The sequence below is a fragment of the Periplaneta americana genome, chromosome 11 (assembly GCF_040183065.1).
Source record: "Periplaneta americana isolate PAMFEO1 chromosome 11, P.americana_PAMFEO1_priV1, whole genome shotgun sequence".
NCBI lineage: Eukaryota > Metazoa > Arthropoda > Insecta > Blattodea > Blattidae > Periplaneta > Periplaneta americana.
Genome location: NC_091127.1, coordinates 175,932,947 through 175,942,521, shown reverse-complemented (window position 1 = coordinate 175,942,521; position 9,575 = coordinate 175,932,947).

Below are 9,575 nucleotides of genomic sequence, written 5' to 3'. Positions count from 1 at the left end.
ATTCTGACTAAGAGTATTGTTGTTTTATATTATTTAACGACTTCTTAAATAAACTATAAATTACATTAAATTAATTTTATTTTTTGTTAAACAAATTCATATTAACAATTTAAATATAAAGTGTTATCTGCCATTTCTTCTGCACTCAGACAAATTGGCATAGGACTCAAGACAAACTACCATGAGATGGTAAAATTTTCAGTGAACGGTGAAACAGTCATGCTTGTGTAATACAAAACTCAGAAGTTAAAATACAAAGCAAAACAGAAACTTTTGTAACAGTGTTTGTTACTGCTACTTATCTCAGATTAAAATGAAGTAGCCAGCCTATATCCTCGATAATAAAACAGATTCTTTCAAGAGTTCGGTATAAATCCGGAAACTTTGCAATGTGAAATTTCATTAAAGATGTTGGCTTATGTGCATTATTTAGAAAATAAACCTGAAAATATCTGTAACAAATTTGATATTAAAATACTATCACAAACGAGATGAATGAAAAAAACTATACCGGCAGTCAAAATAACTTAAATAGAAGCCTGATATAGGCTAATTAAAGAGTGTTTTTTATGAACTTCGTAATATAGAAATAATCATGCAATGATAAGAATTGTCAGTAAAACACGTAATTTAATACAGGTAATTCCTAAGAATAACATTAAATTCAATAAAACATGTGTTTTTTTATCTTAACGTGAATTGTAATTTATGTACGACCATCTTTCTGTTTACGATTAAGTCATGCTGTGATGATCTCAGTCATAAATATAATATTCAAGATTGGAATGTCATTGGACTTATGTTTGGTGCGCGAGGAACAATTCCCCAATTTACATTGGAGATCCTCAGAAAATTAAAGATTCCTGATAAGACTCTTCAGACAATTGCATCAACCATTTAAAAATATTCATTGAACATCATCAATCACCATCTCTATTCATCTTTATTATATTCAATGTACATTATTTATTTTCAATAAATTTTTATCGTTTTGATAGCTACCAAATCTTGTCGCAGAATAATCTTTTTTAAAATTTCACTATGTATTTTTTTAACATTAATTTACATTTTCTTTTATGTTCATTTAAATTGATTAGGAGGCCGATATTTTAAATCCAAGATTTGGACGGCTATCATATCGATGATATTGTTTGTAATATAATATAATATAATATAATATAATATAATATAATATAATATAATATAATATAATATAATATAATATAATATAATATAATATAGTATAATATAATATAATATTAGTACATTATGCAACCAGCCTATAATGATAGTAATTAAGACGCAAGTATGGATGTTTATGAAACGAGCGCAAGCGAGTTTCATAATATTCCTACGAGCGTCTTAATTACCATTATAGGCAAGTTTCATACGACTTTTTATGCTCGACCACATTTCTAACTTGAAATTATTCAGATGTATACATTTTATTTGTATCTGACAAGATCGGAAGTGACCTTGTTCTAGGTCGTGAATTGTGATATGTTCGCAGACGCGAAAGTATTGATTTTTTCCGAGGAACAATAATGTCATTGACCTTGATGTAATCCCGTTAAACTTGATATAACCTTTATTATTGAATTCGACATTGAAAAACGAGATGACAAATTGAATTTATTTGAATATTATTTACAGTTAACGCTAATTACATAACCTTCTGCGACAGTATTGGATTTCCAGCCTCCGTGACTTTCGCTAATTCTCTTTCGATTGCATATCCGAGAATAATCGATACTTGCGGTTTTATAACGGTACAAAGCTGACTTGTCATTGGCTGAACACCTGTAAGCTGAGTTGTCATTGGCTGAACACCTGTACTTTAATGAGTAGGTGTACTTTAATGACATGCATTGAAGGACTGCTACCAGGTGTATAATTACTACATTTCGGCATGGTCGAGCATAAAATATAATATAATATAATATAATATAATATAATATAATATAATATAATATAATATAATATAATATAATATAATATAATATAATATAATGTAAATAAATAAATAACATTAAAGATAAATTATGAATGCATGTATGAAATCAGAAGGTTATCATGTAATGCAAAGGAACCATTACATAAAATTATCAATAATATTTCCTTTATGTGTCAATTCACCAATGATGTGTAAGAATCCATTGAGTTTCTAGCAATCAGTCATCTAACATTGCAATATTGTCGATTTCATATTGTCATTTTTGTTTTTTCATTGATTATTTGCAAATGTCTCTTCAAATCAATGAACACCATACCTACTGTAATTATCAACAAATTAAAAAATAATCCATCAATATCTCTAACATCAAATACGCCCAATAAATTTACAGAATGTCACACTTTCACTTTCACTTACAGTAATTGAATTTACATCTACTAGTAGAGTCAAAACGGTAACAAATATAAATGATACTCGGGAGGAAATTAAACACAGAATAAATATGGGAAACGTCTGTTATTATTCGGTTGAGAAGGTTTTGTCATCTAGTCTGCTGTCAAAAAATCTGAAAGTTAGAATTTATAAAACAGTTATATTACCGGTTGTTCTTTATGGTTGTGAAACTTGGACTCTCACTTTGAGAGAGGAATATAGGTTAAGGGTGTTTGAGAATAAGGTGCTTAGGAAAATATTTGGGGCTAAGAGGGATGAAGTTACAGGAGAATGGAGAAAGTTACACAACACAGAACTGCCCGCATTGTATTCTTCATCCGACATAATTAGGAACATTAAATCCAGACGTTTGAGATGGGCAGGGCATGTAGCACGTATGGGCGAATCCAGAAATACATATAGAATGTTAGTTGGGAGGCCGGAGGGAAAAAGACCTTTAGGGAGGTCGAGACGTAGATGGGAGGATAATATTAAAATGGATTTGAGGGAGGTGGGATATGATGACAGAGAATGGATTAATCTTGCTCAGGATAGGAACCAATGGCGGGCTTATGTGAGGGCGGCAATGAACCTCCGTGTTCCTTAAAAGCCAGGAAGTAAGTAAGTAGAGTGAAAAAGTAAGCAAACATGTGTATAAAACTTCGTTGCAGATGACATGTAACCATTTACACAACACCACCTTCAAAGAACGCCCCCTGGACAATGACACTTTTTCCAGCGTCCATATAACTTCTCGAAACATTTCTGCAGCCCATTTTTGGTCACTTCCCGCAGAGCGCTTGTCGCATGAATTTTCACCTCTTCGGCTGACGCAAACCGCCATCCCTTGAGTATAGATTTGACCTTTGAAAATAGGTAGAAGTCTGCCGGAGTAAGATCTGGAGAACGTGGTGGCTGTGGAAGGACAGGTATTTTGTGTCGTGTGAGGAATTCGCTTACCAAGAGCGATCGATGTGCTGGGGTATTGTCATGATGAAGAACCCAATTCTGTCCTTGCCACAAATTGGGTCTTTTTCGTCGAACTGCATCGCGAATACGTCGAAGAATTGCAACATAGCCTCCTTACTGACAGTTCGACCCTCAGGAATAAACTCGAAATTTACAAGACCCTGGATATCGAAGGACACTTGAAGCATTACTTTTCCCTTTGATCGGTCGGAACACTGAGACTATACGCCTGGAGAGTAGGCCACATAACACACGGGAAAGACAGAGAAGTTGCCTGCAGAGCATGGCGTTGTTATACGAAGATCGGGTACTTCCTGATTCTACTAGTATAGAATTCTATTGTGTTAATATAAAAATATAATATTTCCACTATTCCATTGTACTTAGAGTCTTTAACACTAGATCAGGCGTCCTCAACTGACCGTGGCGCTAGTTATGTGCAGCGTCTCGCCTGCTGTGTAGCGATGTCTGTGCAGGCGCACGGACACAGTTCGTTCTCTGTAGTACACAGTGGCGGACCAGAAATGTCAGAAGAAGGGATGTCCGATAGATCATCGACGCCATTGAATTTGTTATTATGGGAAGAGTCATTTCTATTTGCTGAAAAGTCGGGAAAAGTTCTGAATAACAGAAGGAATTTCAACCTACAACGATATTATTCGTCCTATCACTCAAATAATTATGAAAAATACAAGGTAGAAGAACGAACCACTCTCATCCAAAACTTACTTATAACTAATGCGTATCAAATTAATAATAATAATAATAATAATAATAATAATAATAATAATAACAATATTAAACGCAGAATAAATATGGGATATGCCTGTTATTATTCGGTTGAGAAGGTTTTGTCATCTAGTCTGCTGTCAAAAAATCTGAAAGTTAGAATTTATAAAACAGTTATATTACCGGTTGTTCTGTATGGTTGTGAAGCTTGGACTCTCACTTTGAGAGAGGAACAGAGATTGAGGGTGTTTGAGAATAAGGTTCTTAGGAAAATATTTGGGGCTAAAATGAAGTTACAGGAGAATGGAGAAAGTTACACAACGCAGAGCTGCACGCATTGTATCCTTCACCTGACATAATTAGGAACATTAAATCCAGACGTTTGAGATGGGTAGGGCATGTAGCACGTATGGGCGAATCCACAAATGCATATAGAATGTTAGTTGGGAGGCCAGAGGGGAAAAGACCTTTGGGGAGGCCGACACGTAGATGGGAAGATAATATTAAAGTGGATTTGAGGGAGGTGGGATATGATGGTAGAGACTGGATTAATCTTGCACAGGATAGGGACCAATGGCGGGCTTATGTGAGGGCGGCAATGAACCTCCGTGTTCCTTAAAAGCCAGTAAGTAAATAATAAATAATAATAATAATAATAATAATAATAATAATAATAATAATAATAATAATGAACTAAACATTACACATTCTTTCCCAAACTCTATCGGTACAAAAGTAACTAATTTTTGCAATTCGTTATCTTAAAGCACGTTTAATAAGCTCATTTGGCATTTACTATGTTTCTAGAAAGGAAAAATGTTTGTTAGATATACTGTACAGGAAAACGTCTCATATATAGGCTGTAGTTTGATAGAGAATAATTATTGAATATAGTTTATTAATTTTATTAGTTGTACATATTTGTGGCCTTTATTTTTATGTAGTAATTTAGTTTACGGTTGTTGAAAGAAGGAAATATATGTTAAACATAAAATTGAAGAAATTGTTTCCAGCTTCAGGAACAAAATGGGTCCTTAAACTCAGTGTATTATTTGGGTGATTTCAGCATATTTAATGTGCTCGGTTTGTTTACTAAATTGCGAGAAAAAATTATTTAAGTTCTAGGATAAATTTTATTACGTATATTTCAAATAGACACACATGGAATTGTGCATAATCAATAGGCTATAAGACTGTAAGGGATACGGACAACGCTTGAACGACTGTATTGGTAGACCGCCACTGAGCCGGTCTCAACTATCATCCCCTCCCCTCTCCTGCACAGCGACTGATTCACGTGTACACTTGTGCACTGTGCAGCTTCAGCCAGCACGAGTGTGCGATCGGTTGACGAAATCTGCACTAGATGGTTCCAGTAGTATTTGTAATGAATATTTTAATTTGTTCTTCAGAAATATGATATATGATAAGATATAAAGGAAACATGTGAACTAAGATATTCACCTCCTAGTGAAGTTCTGACTGATATGTACATCTATTATCAGTAAGTACATCTCACTTTACGATGTGTCAGAGGAAGAACAATTGTTTGTATGTATCTGAAGTCTGATTAGTGGAGTATGTAGCTAATCGGTCACGTATGCATTGGAGGGGGAAAGGGACTGGCACCCTACCCCATTATCTCCTGGCCTAGTTGCCTCATGAGTGATCCCATATTGATGTTACTTATGAGGTTCAAACCTGTCTTCGGACAGTTGACTAAACAATTAAGATATTAAACAAAAAGCTAATATAAAAGGGGACGGTAAATGAAAATGTTTATGATAAGTATTTATTAATTTATGAAATACAAACATTGCTGTAACCTACAGATACGTCAAAACCAGATAGTTTTACATGGCTTTTTCCTATGTTCTGGGGTTATTAATTTATACTTGAAACATTTTTTGGTATTACCTGTAGATGACGTCGATCATTATCAGTCTATGAAAGTGATACTGGTAAGGAGTCGTCAACCCTTGACACTGCTTAATTATACAGGGTGTTTCCTAGGTGGTGTTACAAACTTTCAGGGATGATAGCGAAGGGCACATGTATCAATTTGAGATAAGGAACCCTGGTCCGGAAATGACAGAGTCGAAAGTTACAAGCAAAAATAGTTGTGTGGAAATGAAATAATTTTATTCCTCTGTACACCTTATTTATGTGTATTTATCTGTACATCTTGCACATACTGTATTCATCTGACGTTGTTTACGTTGTCTACTTACAGTATTCCATTCAGTGCGCTGTATGAGGGATGGGGACAGGAAACTACACTAAAGCAATGCAGATAGCGTAATGTGTAACGGACGTGGTCGGTCCTGATATGCACGTCTGTAGACAGCAGTGTATGTGTACAAGTTGCAGTGTCCAGTCGATCAGTCCTAGTGAAATGGAGGAGTACACGAGAGCGGAATAAGCAGACCTGATTTTCGAATACGGATGAGCCAATGGGAACAGTAGACAAGCTCACAGATTGTATCGGGGCAAGTACCCACGTAGGAGACATCCGGCCCATACCATTTTTCCACGACTGTTCCAGAAGTTAAGGGAAGGAGGGCACGTGGTGCCAAATTACAATTCCATTTCCACACAACTATTTTTGCTTATAACTTTCGACTCAGTCATGTCCGGACCATGGTTCCTGATCTCAAATTGATACATGTGCCCTTCGCCATCATCCCTGGAAGTTTGTAACACCACCTCGGAAACATCCTGTATAATAGCAAGAAATGAAGCTGTGTTGGAAAGAATGGGTGAAGAAAGAATAATGCTGAAACTGATCAGAAAGGGAAAAAGGAATTGGTTGGGTCACTGGTTGAGACGAAACTACCTACTGAAGGATACACTGGAAGGAATGGTGAACGGGAGAAGAGTTCGGGACAGAAGAAGATATCAAACAATAGATGACATTAAGATAATGGATCATATGGGGAGCAGTAAGGTGGGATCCGTACAGACAAAACCAAATCGATTCAATAGAAAAGGTCCAACGCAAGGCAGCAAAATATGTCAAAATGGTGAAGGGACATGGTGAGGAGATAGTAAAAGATTTAGGGTGGGAACTTCTCAAGTCAAGGCGACGAAAAACCAGACTCACCGCATTGTTTAAGGCACAAATGGGACACAAAGCATGGACCGTTATCAATGCTAGATTAGCAACACCATCATACTTAGGAAGGGCTGATCATATTAGGAAGTTTAAATGTAGAAAACAAAGAACGGACGTGGCAAAATTTTACTTTGTTAACCGCACAATAGTAGACTGGAACAGCTTACCTGCGGCAATCTTTCAGGGTGGTCCTCTTAAAATCAATACATTTAAGGAAAGGTTGAGAAGATTAGACTGAAAATGTAATTGGAGGTGCAGTAATTATTTAAGTTGTGTCATGTAACTAATTGAGTTGATATATAATTAATTAAGTTAATATGTAGTTAATTAAGATGATATGTAATTTAGTTGATGTGTAAATAAATTAAGGTGATATGTAATTATTTAAATTGGTAATAGTTGGGTGAAATAGAAGTAATTATAAGTTAGAAATACTTTTGCTTATCGTAGGCGTTATTATAGAATATTTTTCATTTATAGTCCTAGGTTTATTGCATCTACTATTTATAGATTTACGTTTAGTTTATTTTATTTTATTTACTTTTATTTTGTTTTATTTCATGTAATTGTAATTATTGCCGAAATGGAAATATAAAAATTGGAGATTTATCCTCCGAAGAGATGGAAAAATTCAAATATCTTGGAGCAACAGTAACAAATACACTGGTCAAAAAAAGTTAAGCATATTTCCAGTTTACCCTATAATACCTGATATTTATGTTTCTTTTGGTTTTATGTGGCACGTATTATGTTTACTAATTCAAATTCTTTCATTTGTTTTATTCTGCATCACTAGGTAACGTCCAAATCACGGCTAGTAAACAAAGCCTGTAATTCGAGCAAAGTTCAATCAGTGTCGTTTTGCTTCATAGTGCAGTAAACAAAGTCTGTAATTCGAGCGAAGTTCAATCAGTGTCGTTTTGCTTCATAGTGCTTCATAGTGCAGTACAATGGCTCGGAACACCCTTACAATGGCAGACCGCATCAAAATCATCACTTTGATGGAACAAAACATGAGACAAGTTGATGTTGCAAAACAACACCAGGTCAGGACCGGTATGTAAGGTTATCTGCACGTAGGAACCCTATAGCCTCAGCTACAACTCTGCGCCATGACCTGCGCGAAGCCACTGGTGTTGTTGTAAGTAGCCAAACTGTGCGCAATAGACCTCATGACATAGGGTTGTATGCTCGAAGACCACTCAAGACTCCAGCACTCCGTCCACATCACAGGGGTGCTCGTGCATGATGGGCTAGAGCACATGAGAATTGGACTCGAGACCAATGGACCAGAAACTTATTCTCAGACGAAGTGAGAATGGGCCTACACCCTGACAATAACTCTATTCGCTTATGGAGACGAACAGGGGAACGAAATCATCCCTCAATGACCGTGGAACGTCACCAACAGTTTGGTGGTTCAATCTTGTTTTGGGCAGGTGTCATGTTTGGCCTCCGCACACCACTGGTTTCAATAGAGGAAAACATGACTGCTGCCGTGTATGAGAACAACATCCTCCAACCCATAGTAAGTGGTTTTGCAGAGACTTTAGCAGAAGGGTTCACTCTACAGGACGATAATGCCCGGCCTCATCGTGCTCATAGTGTGCAGCGGTATCTGGTAGAGCATGGGATCCGAAGAATGGATTGGCCAGCATGCTCACTAGATGTGAACTGCATAGAGCATGCATCGTCCACATCACCCATTAACGATTCAAGAACTCAGGAATGCTGCCTTGGAAGAATGGGTCAATTTGCCTCAGGAGAGCTTAGATGCGTTGGTACTGAGTATGCCCCGTCACATACAAGAGTGCCTCAGGGTTCGTGGAGGACCAACACGTTATTAAACAGGGCACTGAAAGCACCATTTCCTTTTCTTTGATGATGTACGAATTTCAACTTCCCTTATCTTTTCCGTTGTTTCCAAACAATGCAACTTTTTCATTTCATATTGAGTCCATTGTTAACAAATAGTGTATTTCTACTTTTAAGTTTATTCTGTGGAACCAAGAAACCCAATTATAATTTATCTATTTTATTTTAATTAATAAAAACCGTTATATGCCTAATTATGCTTAACTTTTTTTGACCAGTGTATAAATGACACTCGGGAGGAAATTAAACGCAGAATAAATATGGGAAATGCGTGTTATTATGCGGTTGAGAAGCTTTTATCATCCAGTCTGCTGTCAAAAAATCTGAAAGTTAGAATTTATAAGAGTTATATTACCGGTTCTTCTGTATGGTTGTGAAACTTGGACTCTCACTCTGAGAGAGGAACATAGGTTAAGGGTGTTTGAGAATAAGGTGCTTAGGAAAATATTTGGGGCTAAGCGGGATGAAGTTACAGGAGAATGGAGAAATTTACACAACGCA